Source organism: Phacochoerus africanus, chromosome 12, assembly GCF_016906955.1.
Source record: "Phacochoerus africanus isolate WHEZ1 chromosome 12, ROS_Pafr_v1, whole genome shotgun sequence".
Lineage (NCBI taxonomy): Eukaryota > Metazoa > Chordata > Mammalia > Artiodactyla > Suidae > Phacochoerus > Phacochoerus africanus.
Window position 1 is genome coordinate 7,854,328 of NC_062555.1, and position 16,714 is coordinate 7,871,041.

The following is a 16,714-nucleotide window of genomic DNA, read 5'->3' on the forward strand; positions in this document are numbered from 1 at the left end:
TGTTAATTTATTAGACCTTTAAAGCTAGGTAGTATCAAAGTATTATATTGAATGATGAGAAGTCCCTAAGGTATGCTTGTTTTAGCTAAACCGACAGACTAATTTACTGCGTAGTAATCCTAGACCACATTAACTGGTAAATCATTTGGGTTAGTTTTTATTATAGTTCTTCAATTCATAGCACTAGTTTTGCGCTTTAAGCCAATTAAATAGAACACGTCTACAGATTATTTTTGGCAGTAACATTTAGACGTAGAAAAATATCGCATACCATGTATCTACAGCACATACATAGATACACCTAAACATAGAGACAGGTAAAACCAGACACCTTATAGTTTTGTTTTAAAATTTTAGCTCTGAGACAGGTACAGGAGTGTAAAACTCACCAGTTACTTAAAAAAAAAAAAAAGTTTGCTCTAAGTGTTTTTTTCTGGTGGATGGAATAAGGTAAGGGTACCTGCTCACATGGCTAAACCCTTCTCTAAAATCTGTGGAGCAGCTCTTAAAAGTTTTTTTTTTTTGGCTGAAGTTCTTCCGATAAGTTTCTCTCCAAAGTTTGTACTTTAAGTTTTCTGTCTCAAATGCCCAGAGAAAGAATGCAAGTTATATGCTCTGTAAGATGAATAGGAAGGTTTGGGATTGTGAAAGGAATAGGTCCACTTTGAACTGCCTCTAGAACTGCATTCCTAGTTTTACAAAGATGTTTTAGAGAAGTGCTGTTTAATTCCTCAAAGAATTGGGTTGTATCCTTGAAGATGAAGGACTGACATACCCACCTACCTATGTTGGAATGCTTTTCTTTTCCTCCGGGTACATTTAGTTTTGAGGAGAAAACCTACACTTTAAAAAAAAAAAAGGCTCTGAATATCAGATTCCAATTTAGCCACATTTCTGATTATAAAATTACTAAAAATCCTTTCAAATATCAGATTTCAGCCATGATAAAGAGTGAGTATTTTGGCAATATGATACAATTCCATGGATCCAAGAGGTGTCCTCAGAGAGAGCAGAAGAGTTGGCTTTACAAGATCATTCCCCAAATGAGCCCAAAGTCATAACCAAAAGAAATAACTTAAAACAAAAAAAAACAAAAACAAAAGCCAAGCCAAACTCTTGACTTGGCCTTAAACAAGCAAGAAGGCAATGCCTCTCTCTGGGAGAGGAAGAGTGGGCACCAAATGGGTCTGGACTTGCAAAGGAAGCAACAATGTTCATTTTTAATTTCCTCTCTCCACAGGGGGCACCATAAACAGAGATTCAGGAACACTGATGCTGGTAAGAATTCTTACCCTTTGTTAACTTCTGTCAGTTTTTCAGGATTCCACCAGAAGTTTCTGAGTGGGGTCTTAAGTGGAGAGTGTAGCTCTGATATTTTCCATAATTTGACAAAGTTTTTAATTAATTTATGTTTAATTAACTTCCCCTTAGCTGTTAAATGGAGTAATGTACCTGAAAGTCCCTCAGCATCTAATCAGCTCTGGGAGGGACCATTATGGCAGCATTCCTGCAAAGACAGACATGGACGTGTTCTAGTAGATGCTGGAAAATGTGCATAGGCCATTCACAGACTTTTTCACTGTTCCAGTTGATTACAAATGAGACATCACCAGCTGTGCTAGCATTTTAATGATGGATTGCTAGGAGGGTGTCATAGGGGAGGCCTAGGTGTCATTTTAGGTCTCTGGCCTTGAAGCTATTACAGCTGAAGGGTTAGTTGTTTGGCAGACTTTGTTTACTTCTGAGGACTTTGTTTACTTCTGAGGATTTTGGACTTTCTGTATACCAGTAAAAATAGGTATCCCATTTTGCTTATTTGACATAGTAATCCCTACCTTTTTTTTTTTTTCTTTTTGGCTGAACCTGTGGCATATGGACGTTCCCAGGCTAGGGGTCAAATCAGAGCTACAGCTGCAAGCCTACAGCACAGCTCATGGCAACACAGGATCCCCGACCCACTGAGTGGGGCCAGGGATCGAACCCACAACCTCATGGTTGCTAGTGGATTTGTTTTCACTGTGCCACAACAGAAACTCCTGTAATCCTTACTTTCAAATGCACTTATTCAATGAAAGATCTTGTCTAATTGGAATATTCCCACAGTGGCCGTTGTAATTCTCTATTGTTTATGTAAGATTTTGTTGTCTTTGTAGATAACTACAGCTTCTGGGGCTACAGTTACTAGACATACAATAAACAGTTTTGCCAGAAGGTGCCACTTAACTCTTTGGATTTTAGGGATCTTACATAATTATTTATTCACTTATTTTAGCCAAGGCTTTGGGTCTCTCAAAGCCAAAGTAATACATAGAGGGGATATATTGCTAGATTGGAAATGGTGGGATGTTTATAGAGTACCTCATTACATGAAAATTTTCTTGAGATTGGTGGTTGACTTACTATCCATGTAATGCTCAGTAACCAACTTATCGGGACATGGGAGATTTAGTTAGGTGCCTAATGATCTTAAATCTCTTAAGCTCCCCACCTGCTTTTTTTTTGCATCTTTTTGGCTTCTGAGACCTTGTTAGCAATAATTTTATTTAAATGCATGCATTAATAAACCAGCAATAACCAACAGACAGGGGGCTGGGAAAAGGATTGAGCTAGTAGACTGAGAAGAATAGAGGTTGAAAGCTGATTCCAAATAACACAGAATGCAGCTGCTACCAGTTATTCCCAACATGGAATGTGGGGAAGAATTCCAAACAAAGGGCAGACTGCGGGCTAAACTGCAAATTGTTCCCAATGTGAAGTCTGGAGATAGAACCAAGAGCTGGGCTTTAGAAGTTAATGCACGTGGACCAATAGAATGCCTTGCATGCATCAGCAGTGATGCCTATAGAACTGGAGACTGGGAGAAAGGGCTGAACCAGCAGATCTCAACATGTAAAGTAAAGCTTAGAACTGAGAGGGAATTTACCCAGGACCTTCAGAAAGGGGTAAGAAAGACAGTGAACACAAGCCTGTGTTTCTTGTCCCTAAATGCTGTCAGAAGTCTGCCTCAGCCCCACCACTGCCACCAAATCTACCCATCTGAGTAAAGTTGACACATCTAATTGGCTTTATTAAATAACTCATGAATCAAGTGTGTCCATCTAGAAATAAATAGAAAGGAGCTCTATTGAGCTATAGAAAAGTTTTTAAAGGCAGAAAGGGGGCAGAAAAAAGACAATTATTAGCAGAGATAGCATTGTTTTAGCCAAAGTAGCCCATGTAAGGGGAATGGAAAGGCCTATTAGGCAGATGACCTCCACGGGGCTGACCAGGTAATTCCAGGTTGATGTATTAAAGTTTGCATGGGGGTTTTAGATGGCAATTAGGTTAGGCAGTAGCAAGTCTCAGTTTGATGATGTGGGGCTTAGCACAAGTGACTCTATTTGAAGCCTTTGTCTATTTCTTTATACATTTGAGAATGAAAGTGTTTTAATCTTTTTAAATTGATGTCATTTATTTCCTTTTCTTCGTCCATTACACTAGCAGGGAATTTTGGTACAATGTTTATTAGAAGTGGTGGGAAGGGGAGTTCCCCTTGTAGCTCAGTGGTAATGAACCTGACTAGTATCCATGAGGATGCATATTCGATCCCTGGCCTTGCTCAGCAGGTGAAGGATCTGGCATTGCCATGTAGGTCACAGGCACAGCTCGAATCTGATGCTGCTATGGCTGTGGTATAAGCTGGTAGCTGCAGCTTGAATTCAACCCCTAGCCCAGGACTTCCATATGCTGCAGGTGTGGCCCTAAAGAGTAAAGAAAAAAAAAAAAGAAGTGGGAAAGGGAATCCTTGCTTTGTTCCTAGTATTAGGGTGAAAGCCGCCAGTTACTTAAGATTAATTAGGATATTAGCTATAGTTTTTATTGTAGATTCTATTTATTAACTTAAGGAATTTCTTTAATCTTGGCTGAGAATTTTTTTTATTGTGACATTATTGGATTTTATCAAATGATTTTTGACATCTATTGCCATGATTATATGATTTTTTCTTTATCTTGTTGATATGGTGGATTACATTATGTGCTTTTCAAATTTTCAACAAGGCTTGTATACCTAGAATAAGTTCCGCTTGGTCATCATATATAAATTTTCACATATATTGTTGGATTCTATGTGTTGGTATTCTGTTGACTTTTTCATCTGTGTTCATGAGATATATTGGCTTGTAGTTTTCCTTTATTCCAATGTATTTCTGATTTGAGTATTAGGATGCTGGTGGTTTCATAGAATGAGTTAGTAATATTTCCCTCTGCTTTGATTCCTGGAAAGACTGCAGGAAACAGAAATCATTTCTTCCTTAAATGCTTGGTTGAATTCACCAGTGAAACCATCTGTGCCTCTTGCTTTCTCTTTTGGAAGGTTATTTTTTATTGACTCAATTTCTTGCATAGATACAGGCATACTTTGAATATTTATTTCTCTTTGTGTGGGTTTTTGTATGTCATGTAATTGAGCCATTTTGTCTGTTTTCATTGTTTGTAGTACTCTATTCTTATTCTTTTAATGTTCATGGCTCAGTAGTAGTGGTCCCTCTTTAACTTAAGATCTTGGCAGTTTGTATCTTCTCTCTTTTCTCTTGGTTAGTCTGTCTAGAGCTTTATCTATTGTATTGATCTTTCAGTTTCATTAACTTTCTCTGTTATTTTTCCATGTTTATTTTCCATTGATTTCTGCTCTAATTTTTATTATTCCCTCTAGTCTGCTTGCTTTAGGCTTAAAATGTTTTTGTTTTTTTCCCCCCATCGAGTTTTCTAAAGTGAAGTTTGGATTATTTGATTTAAGTTTTCCTCTTTTCAATGACATGTATTTAATGCCATAGATTTTCTCTAAGCACTGCTCTCTATGCATCCTACAAATTTCACTATATTCTCATTTTATTTTCACTTTGTTCAAAATAGGTTTTTAAATGTCACTTAAGACTTCTTCATCAACACCTGTGTTATTTAGAGTTATGATATGTAATATCCAGCTACCTTATCATTATTGATTTATGTTTAATTTCACAATGGCTTGACAGGACACTTTATAAGGTTTTTTCAAATAAGAAACATATTTGTACTTAGGTAAGGAGGCAATTTATTTGAAAGAATTATTGTGAAAGAGGAAAACCAGCAGTAAGCATCATGGGATGATCACAATGGGGAGAATCAAACTGAAATCTAGAAAAGTTTCCAAGGTCAAGCAGGAAATTCTCTTGTATAGGGAGTGTATAAACAAGGCTAGAAAGAACCTGATGTGATAAAGTTGTGTGAGCAATGGTGGTAAGAGAAGACAGCAGATAAGAAATCCCAAGTTATCCTACAATTGAGAATCCCTAAGAATGTGTTGTATCCTGGTTCAGGCAAAGTTCAAAGCCTGGTGGGTGGAGGAAAAACTTAACTAAATTTTGGTTAAAAAGCAGTTTGTTCAGATTGATGAGTGGGGACAATGGGAGTGGGTCCATCTAATTATTTATGTGACAGAGAGGAATGCTTGGAGGATCTTTTTCTGGTTTTGTCATGTATTAAACAAGGGGCAGCCATGAGTCTTAGCTGGGTCACATGGAGAAGGATATTTTCTATAACAAAGGGTGTTTGCTGTAAGCCATTCCCTGCAACAAAAAGGGACAGGTATAGTGGAATGATCTATTTTCCAGTAGCACAAGTGATAGTAGACTTGCATTTCTATTTTCCATCTTACCAGTTTTTGCCTCATGCATTTGATATTCTCATGTGCATATAATTCAGTAACTGTTATGTCTCCTTGGAGAACTGACGCCTTTACTTTCAAGTAATGCTTTCTTTATCCTTTACAATTTCACTTTTTCTGACGTTGGCTTTGAGTGATTTTAATATAGCTCTTCCAGATTTCTTTTCATTAGCCTTAGCATGGCATATCTTCCTTTATCTCTTTATTCATAACTTGTTTGTGTCTTTGTATTTGAAGTGAGTTTATATTATAGGAAATATATAGTTATGTCTTTCTCTTTCCTAGCAATTGCTGTCCTTTAATTTCAGTATATAGATCATTAACATTTGAAGAGATTAGAGATGTATTTGGAAAAATATCTACCATGTTTTTAACTGTTTTCTAATCATTGCAATTATTCTTTGTTTATTGTCTCTCTTTTCTCTCTTGGGATTTAAATGAGCTTTTAATTTGATTCTGTTTTGTCTCCTCAGTATCAAATATACATTTACAAAAATTAGTGGCTATCTTTGAGTTTGAAATTTATATTTATAGGAGTTCCCATCATGGGTGCAACAGAAATGAATCCAACTAGTATCCATGAGGATGGAGGTTCAATCCCTGGCTTCACTCAGTGGGTTGGGGATCTAGTGTTGCTGTGAGCTATGTTGTAGGCTGACAGCTGTAGCTCCAATATGAACCTTAGCCTGGGAACTTCCATATGCTGTGGGTGTGGCCCTAAAAAGCAAAAAGAAAAAAAAGAAAGAAATTTATGTTTATAACTAATCGAAGTCTATCTTCTAATAATAACTATACCACTTTCTGTGTAGTGCAGATACTTTGTAGAGGAGTCTTTCGAACACCTTCCTCCTCTCCCTTGTGATATTGTTGCCATTAATTTCACTTATTTATATACAGTAATTACCCAGGAGATTGTTACTATAGTCACTTGAAACAGTTATAGTTTAGACGAATCAAGAATGAGGTAAGTAAAGTGTTTAATTTTACCTTTATTTATTCCTTCTCCAATAGTCTTTCTTCCCTTATGTGGATTCATGTATTTGACCTGTATTATTTTTCTTCTCCCTGAAGAACTTTTTAAACACTTCTTGCAGGGCAGATCTGTTGGTGATTTCTCTCAGTTTTTGTATGTCTTAGAGATTTTTTTAGTTTTTCTTCAATTTTGAAAGATAATTTCTCTGCATATAGAATGCAAGATCTGCAAATTGGCAATATATTATGCTGGCACATTATTATGCCTCATGACCTGGCATTAGCCAAACTGCTAAGTCTGCTCAAGACTTTTCAAAACAAAAAAAGCAGGGGGTTCCCTAAAGCACATTCAGATTTCATGCATTTGCTATAGAGATTCTCAGTATTTACTGAAAAGCTGTTTGTATGGAGACATCCATTACAGAGAAAAGGTACACATTAGAGCCAGCCAAGAGGAGAAATGCAAAGGCGTGATACTAGGAAAGGACTGACATGGAAATTCTGGTCGTCCTCTTCCATGGAGTCATGGACAGCATTACCTACCTCTAGACACACTGTGTGACTGCTTGCACAGTGTATTGTCAACCAGGGAAGTACATCCAGTATAGTGATTTTATTGAATCACTACATAGCCATGGTTGGTTGGCTGAGCTCAGTCTCTAGCTCCCCCATTTAGCAGGAGTTGAAATGACTATCTGTGGCTGAAGAGTCCACCGTGGCCACCTCCTATCACTCTCAGATGTGATCTGCAAAGAATAGACTCTCCTATCTGGAGGGGAAATTACAAAGATTTAGAGGTTATCCTCCTAGGACCTGGGAATAAGACTAGACCCTTTTTCATAGTTGAGGCAAAATTCCTTACTTCACAACAAATTTCATAGACTTTTTCACTTGATTAGTGAGAAATATGTAGAGTATAAAAATGATTCATCGATGCATTTAGTAATCTAGCTGACTGATAATCAGTTTCAACTTGGAAGTCCTGTTTTCTCAGGTAATGGGACAGTGGCACAGGGGAATCATGGAAGAGCAAAAGGCAGCTCTCTCGGTGGTTGGAGGAGAATATAGCCATGGTTTGAATTACTGAGTGCAAGTTTCTAGAGAGAATACAGCAGCAAAAAAGAAATCCCTCCAAATCTGCATCCTTATTACTCTCAGTTCTGTACACGTTCAATGCTAAAAAGACTTCCTTCACAATACTTCTTTGTGAAGTTAGTGCACCAGGAAGAGATTTCAGAGCCCTCGTGGTGACTGAGAGACAGAATTGGACATTGAGCTCAGCCAGCATGAGGTGTACAAGATGAGAACTATGTGTCTTCAATTTAGGCACTAAAGTTGTCATGCCTGGGAGGTAAATAGTCTCTTAGTCTGGCTTCTCCAAATAAACAGAGTCAACAGGATCTATAATAAATAGAAAGAGATTTACTCTAAGAAATTGGCTCAGTGATGATGGAGGCTAAGAAGTCTCAACATCTGTAATTGGTAGGTTGCAGACCCAGAAGAGCTGATGGTTTAGTTTGAGCCTGAGTCAAAGGCCTGAAAATAAGGAAAACAAATGGTATAAATTTCACTCTGAGTTGAAAGGCAGGAGAATTCTGATAGCCCAGCTCAAAGACACACAGAAAGAAAGAATTCTTGCTTGCTCAGCCTTTACTGTTAAGGCCATCAGTGGATTGGCAGAGGCTCACTCACTAGAGGAGGACAATCTGTTGTAGGAAGTCTACATTCAAATGTTAATTTCACCCAGAAACACCCTCAAGGACACACCCAGAAGTGATGTTTAACCAAAGTCTGGATACCCCATGGCTCAGTCAAGTTGATACCTAGAATTAACCAACCCAAGAAGCTTATCTTAGAGTCAAGGATCACATCTTATCCATAAGGGCAAAACCAAGGCAAAACCATACTAGTAGAGCTTAACACTACCAAAACATGACAGTGTCAAGGAGGTCTGACGCAAGTTATCCCTGACTAGAAAGATTAAAAGAAAAAAAAAAGAGTAAGTTTTAAAGCAATGTGATATAATTAAAAATAAATAAATAAAGCTTCCATGAACATCTACTAGAGCCAACATACAATGACAATATGGTATGAAAAGTAGGCATATCTAGATTTAGTATAAGTATTGGAATCAGTAAACCAGATATTGTGATTATGATTAATATTTTAAAAAGAGAAAGAAGATATAAAATAGAAGTTGAAAAATGTACAATTTTAACACTAATTTTAATCTTTTTATATAAATTGATCACTATATCTGAAGGACAATATCAGCAATTATTAGGTGGACAACAGGCAGAACACAACAGAATACTGAATATGAGACACTGAAGACAGAATACAAAGTATAAGATAAAATGCGGAGTTCCCATCATGGTGCAGTGGAAATGAATCTGACTCAGACCCCTGGGGTCGTGGGTTTGATCCCTGGCCTCACTCAGTGGGTTAAGGATCTGGCGTTGCTGTGAGCTGTGGTGTAGGTTGCAGATGTGGCTCGAATCTGGCATTGCTGTGGCTGTGGTGTAGTTTGCAAATGTGTTTTGGATCCTACACTGCTATGGCTGTGGTGTAGGCTGGTGGCTACAGATCTGATTCAACCCCAGCCTGGGAACCTCCATATGCCGTGGGTGTAGCCCTAAAAAGCAAAAAAATAAATAATAAATAAAAATAAAATGAGAGAGAACACAGTACACTGTAGGAAACATTTGGCACCTGGTCAAAATGTCTAATACAGGAGTAATTTTAGTCCCACAAGAGGATAGAGAGACATGATCAGAACCAATATTTGAAGTAATGGTGACTGAGGGTTTCCAAATTGGAGAGACTCAGGGAGCTAGATAAAGGCCTTCAGTGAACCACAACAAAAAAGAAACACTGGAAGACCTGCCTTGCCAACCTGCTGAACTGTAATAAGTAAGGACAAATTGCTCTTTGAGCCATTAGGGTGTGGTGTGATTTTATCATGCAGGAAGATGCCATTAAAAAAAATTACCGATGTTGACACCGGGTAGTCCCAGGAATCTGAGAGGGTGGTGAAGGGACTCGTAAGGGTAAAGGAAATAGCAATTAGAGGCTGAAAGAGCTCATGAATGGCATGGAGGGACTGAACCGAATGGCCTGGTAACTTGAAAGGAGGAGACATCCCAGTGCCGTTGTGAATATGATTAAGATGATTTCCAGGTAGGATGCTGGAAATGTCAGCTGGCTTTTTCACTTAACTTGTTCATGGTAAAATGTGGAAGGGAAGATATGAACAAAGAAACTGTTAACAAGCAGAATTTAGAGAATGTACAGAGAGACAACCCGATCTGCTGTAAAATCGAGCTATCCTTATGGCCAGGCTCTCAAGCCAGCCAAAGATTCAAGAATAAAACAACAGACTTCACGTGAAGATCAAATTAAGGCTACCATTGTACAACTTCCATTAATCTCTCAGAAAAAATTAAGAGGATGCCTTGGGCCCTCTCAACAAGACATACATGGTTCTCAGAATCTTAAGGGCATTGTTTGTTATGCAGCAACCTGCCAGTCCACCCAAAGCAGCCACATGTCTGTGCTGGGAAGAATGATGGAAGTGGTTTAAGGGTCATGCCGCAAACCACAGTCACGTTTCTAAGAAAAACACAAGCTTACTAAGAGAGTTGAACCAGATTTAAGGAAAAGGCCCCCTATTTTCTGCAGACAGGAAGTAGGCAGTGAGATTTTCAAATGGAAACATGGGCCGTTTTTCATTGTACAAGGGTGGGATCAAGAATAGAGAAAATAAATGCTTACGAAACCACACTCAGCAGAACTGGACCCATCAAGGGATAGTCACTGCACACAGAACTGGAGAACTGGTGGCATACGACTGACCAGATTTCAGAGGAGTTATCAGTGGGCGTTGTATGCCTACTTTGCTTCTCTGTTGGGAATGTTTATGGTAAAATAAGGGGAATGAATTGTCATTCTGCTTCATAAGACAAGGCGTCAATAATATAAGCCATTAAGAGGGCCTTATCAATACATAGGCTAACAGCAAATCACAAGATCCTAGGCTTGAGCTAGATACCATAAAAAGTAGAGTCTTCTGTGGATCTTGGTGTGATTCCAGTTAACTTTACATATAGATCAAAAATTGTGATCAGAGAGAAGACAGTGGTAAAAGTAAATATAGCCACATTCTTTGCAGAACTCTTCATCAATAGGTAGACTATTTTACCTCTCCTTAAATGTGGTTAAGGTCGGTGACATGCTTTTCCCTAATCAAATGCACAGATATGGGATTGTGTGACTTGATTCTAAACATCAAAAAACTTGAAAGCTTTTGCTGTCATGCTGTTGAAACCCTGGGATCATTATGCTGTGAAGAAACTCACCATGACCAATCACTTGAAGAGAGAGCCCAGCCATTTCAAACATCCCAGCTATGGCCACCCATATGGGAGTGAAATATAATAGAAAAATCAGCCCCAACCAAGCCACCAGCTGAGTACAGCTGCTAAGACATTTGAATAGTCCTATATATACTGAAGACATAGAATTTTACATTTAAAACTATTCCCAAAAGAAAACTGTAGGTGCAGATACTTTCAATATTGAATTCCATCAAATATTTAAAGAAGATATATTTTTAGTGCTACATAAATCATTTCAGTTATAGAGGAGACAGGACTTCCATATCCATTTCATGAGGCCAACATTTTTCACATTCCAAAACCTACAGAACAATATTACGAGAAAAGTAAAATTTGTGTCAGTATGCCTCATTCACATAGACATAAAAATCATTTGTACCCCGTTGTCACATTGAATTCCACAGCAAATTAGCTAGAAATACCTCATGACCAAGAAGTTTATACAAAAAAATATAAACTTGTCTTCACATTTTAAAGTCAATCAAAATAATTCAATTTGTAATACACTAAATTAGCCCTAGGACCATATTAATAGATACAGAAAAGACATTAAAAAATTCAGCAAGTTTTCATATACAAAAAAAAACCATTGTCTTAAAAGAAATAAAATACATCTTCAACCTGAAAAAAATTGTCTGTGAAATTCCTACAGCCAAAGTTATTCTTAATGATGAGCAAGTTCCATGTTCTCCCTTAGTGCAGGACAAAGGCAAAAAATATCTCCTCTCACCATTTCTATTCGGTATTTTTCAAGAGAATTCAGGCATCACAGTGAGCCAATAAAAAGAAAAGAATGGCCTTCATGTTTGAAAGGAAGAAGTAAAAAATTCTTTGTGGATGACACAAACACATTTGTAGAAATATTAAGATCTAATAATTGTAGCAGGATTATATAATTTGTGGGCCTTTGTAAAAAATCAGTTGTAGCTTTATATCCTGGCATCAAAAATTGGAAAATGAAATTAAATACACCAGAAAAAAATAAAAATCAATCATTTAATGTAGGCTTGAGAATGGGCTTCACCCATATGGCAAAAAATTGCTACAACCTTTTTTGATTCTCAATCTAAGACTTACACGGTTTTCTCTGAAAAGGAAGAATATTCACTGAATTATCAACTGTTTAATCAAAGAAATGTGATTGGCAAATTACCACATTCATTCTCAAGAGGCATGAAAAAGTAATTGCACATGATTTCATGCCTTAGGGAACTTGCATCAGGTGAGCCAAGACACATGTAATGGTCTACAATAAGCAGGAAATGATATTATTGTGCCATTAATTAGCTCAAGTTGCAGGAGCTGTAGAGCTCAGTGAGGTTATTGGTGGACCTTGCCAATGAGACTGGATCTAGGTGTTGTGATGGTGTGAGAGGAGATAATTAGAACAGGCAGTAAGAAGAGCAAGGAGGCGCTTTGGAGCATCTGTTGAGCCATGTGCTTTCAAACAGGGATAAGTCAGTGTCCCACCAAGCTGGGGAAAGCCACTTGGTTTTATGAACATGTTTGAATAAATATCCACCTATAATCTTCAATATGACTTTGCTTTCTCAGCAGGACGTTCTTTCTCCCCACGTGTTTGTTCTAATTGATAATGAAAAGTCTTAGAGTTTTGGAACATTCAGCTCTGCTGCGAGAGTTAATTGATGATCCTTGTGGCTTACACCTGTTTCTGTGTTATAATTTAATGCATATCTTGCAATTTCCATAAATTAAAAGACTGTAATCTGGAGTTCCCGTCGTGGCGCAGTGGTTAACGAATCCGACGAGGAACCATGAGGTTGCAGGTTCGGTCCCTGCCCTTGCTCGGTGGGTTAACGATCCGGCGTTGCCGTGAGCTGTGGTGTAGGTTGCAGACGCGGCTCGGATCCCGCGTTGCTGTGGCTCAGGCGTAGGCCGGTGGTTACAGCTCCGATTCGACCCCTAGCCTGGGAACCTCCATATGCCGCGGGAGCGGCCCAAGAAATAGCAACAACAACAACAACAAAAAAGACAAAAAAAAAAAAGACTGTAATCATAGAGAGAAAGTTGGACAGACAGATGATGTATCCAGTTTAAGAAACTTTGTTAAAAGTAAGCATCCCCTCTATTGTCTACACTACCTATCACTAACTTTAAAATAATTTGGGAAGATTCTTATAATGTCAAGCTAACTTAACACCTGATTTTTCCTCTTAAAGAACAAGATTGATATGCCTCTCACAGAAGAAATTATGTCCCATGATCATTCCTATTCTTTCTTGCGCTCTCACAGTAATGAGAACTATATTTAGAAGGTAATTTTAAACACACACACACACACACACACACACAGTTATTCTGAAAGTTAAAAAGTCCATTTTCACATTTAATTAATTAAACAAAAGAAAAATGGAAAGGAAAAAAGTCAATGACTGCTTATTTCATGTCTAAAAATTGCCCTACTAAGAGAAATAGTTATTTAGTTAACTTATTTTTTTGGTCTTTCAAAAATAATGACATGTAAACAATATCCATTGATTTAAACTTGCACCGAAGGTCATCTTTAAGTATATGAATATTGGTTAATTTTAGTAAACTTAAAAGACAATCATAAATTTAGTAAGTTATATTAAATAAAACAAATTACAGTATTAATGCATTGCTCATATTGAAATCAAGAAGGTATGATGATGCTAGAAGTGAAAAAAAAATGAGCTACAAATGTGAGGCCTAGGGAGACACACATGACGCATGGCTTGGGATTTTATTGCCTGCGGAGCTAGTGAATCAAGGCGATGTGTAGAGCAGGTACTTGAATCTCTGCAGCTGCACATAAAAAACAGAAACTGATGACATGTTGATGATGGAACACTGAAGAGTATCTCCTCCACTGCTGAGGATTACACCCTGAACGAGCACCATGCATACTTGGCTATAACCAACACTTTTTATTCCAGGCTCTGGGTGAAGGGCCCACATTGATAGTACTAAAGGGGTAAAGATGAGAACCAGCGTTTCGGGTAGCACCGTAGCAGAACCAACTGCCAGATAAGACATCTTTCATAAATCAAACACAATTTAATTACACATACAAGTATACGTAAAAATAAAATCAGACATTTGTTGAAATACAATTCAAGAAGTGAAACATAATCAACAAAAGAGAAAATACACCAAAGAAAATGGAGAAAACATAGAGCAAATTTGGACTTTAATATAAGCGGTTATGTGAAAAAATACTGGAAGTAAAATTGTAATCTAAATAATAGGTAATATTTATAATAACAATAGCCAATATCAGCGTGGACGTTGCATGTTATATTAAATAGGACTCCAAAAACATACATGAACATAGAAAATAAATTGGATTTCATCGCATTTAAAACTTTTGTACTGCAAACAGGACCAACCCAGAGAATGGGGAAAATATTTGAAAATCTATATCTAAAAAGAGATACATATCTATGATATATTAAGAATTCTTGGAGTTCCCATTGTGGCTAAGAGGATTAAGAACCTGACTAACATTGATGAGGATGTGGGGTTGACCCCTGGCCTCACTCGGTGGGTTAAGGATCCAGCGTTTCAAACAACTCAGTTGAAATTAGCAACGGATTTGAATAGAATTTGTCTAAAGGGTATCTATAAATGTTCAATAAAAACATAAAACGATGCTCACCATGGTCCTTAGGGGAACGCAAAGCAAAGCCAACATAAAATGCCACTTCACACCCACGTCACCCTCTGATTTTTCTGTAATTTTCTATAGAAAGTGTTGGTGCGGATGCAGAAAAATTAGAACCCTAATTCATTGGTAGTGGGAATGAAAAATGGCACAGCCACTTAAGAAAATACTTCCTCCAAATGTTAGGCACAATAGTTACGTGACTCTCCAGTTCCCTCATGGGGAATATACCCAAGAGAAATGAAAATATGTTCACACAAAAGCACAGACATTAATGTTTATAGCAGCATTATTCATCATAGCCCACATGTCTATCAACTGGGTGAATGGGTAATAAAAATTGGAGACTTCTGCAGGGGAATTTTATCTGGCAATAGAAAGAATGCTGAAACATGCTACATGTCTTGAACACATCATGTAAACGAAAGAAGATCACAAATTGTATTACAGGATTTATATGAAACGTAGACAACAGACAAATCTGTAGAGACGGTGAGTCGTTGAGTTACGCAGGAATAGTGGTGTGGATGTATAGTGAACTCTAATAGACATGAGGCTTCTTTTTATGGTGATGTAAATTTTGGAGCATTAGATCTTGGTCATGGTTATACAATTCTGTAAATAATACTAAAAAATACTGAATTATATGCTTTAAATAAGTTTTTTTTTTTAAATTTGACTTATTTATTTTAGGTTGTGCCCATAGCATGCAGAAATTCTCAGACTAGGGATCAAACCCATGCCACAGCAGTGACAATGTTGGATCCTTAACTCACTGAGCCAATAAGGAACTCTAAGAATTTAAAATTTTATAATTTTTAAATTATAGCTAGATGAACTGTTTTATTTTTTATTTATTTATTTTCCTTTTAGGGCCATATGCATGGAATATGGGGGTTCCCACGCTAGTGGTGGCCTACACCACAGCCACAGCCATGCCAGATCCAAGCTGTGTCTGTGATCTACACCACAGCTCATGGCAACGCTGGATCCTTAACCCACTGAGCAAGGCCAGGGATTGAACCAGTATCCTCATGGATGCTAGTTGGATTCGTTTCCTCTGTGCCACAATGGGAACTTCCTAGATAAACTGTTAAAGAGTAGGGTATACATAGTTGAAGATATAATTAGTGAATGGAAGGTTAGGGTTGAGGAAATCATTTAGGAGAAGCTGTAATAAGATAAAATAAAATAATGCAAGAGACATTAATATATATGAAGCATAATTCTAATAACCAAAATATACACATTGGTATTATCATAGTCAATGAATAAATGACTGAGATCAAGTAACTAAAATTTTAAGTGTTGAGGAAATTCTAGAATTGAAGAATGACATGAGATATTAGTTCCAACCTAAAAAATATATCAAATTCACATAAATATAGTGTTATGTAGTATATGTATATAGTATATAGCATAAGAGTAAATTTAAGAGTAAATTATTAAAAATAACAGAAAGATGACAAATATCTCATAAACCAAAAGAATCAAATAAGCAGAACTCCTTTCACTCTCCTTCATGGGTAAATACACTGGAAACAATAAAACAATATAACCCTTTCAGTGTTAAGAATAAATACCTACAAGGGACTTTTTTCCATGGGAGATAATAGTTTAGGATGTTTTTGTGTCTAATGTCTTTATCTATCAGGAGTTATTACAATGATCTGACTTTTTGTATCAAATTTATGATGTGACGTTGTTCTATTGCCAAGTAATAAATTATCCCACAATTTAGGTCTTAAAACAATAAACATGTTTTTAAACCTCAGTTTCTGTGGGTCAGAAATTTAGGCACTTTAGATTTAGTCTTTGGGCTTAATATCTCCCCCAAGGGTGCAGTCACTGTATTAACTGTGAATATACATATTTCAAGATTCACCTAAGGGAAAATTTGCTTCCAAAATCAAACATATGATTTTGGAAGGACTCAGTTCTTCACTCTTTGAGCAGCTAAACATGGATGTTGGATCCCATCAGAGCGAGGAAGGGCAAAAAGAAAGAACACGGTGA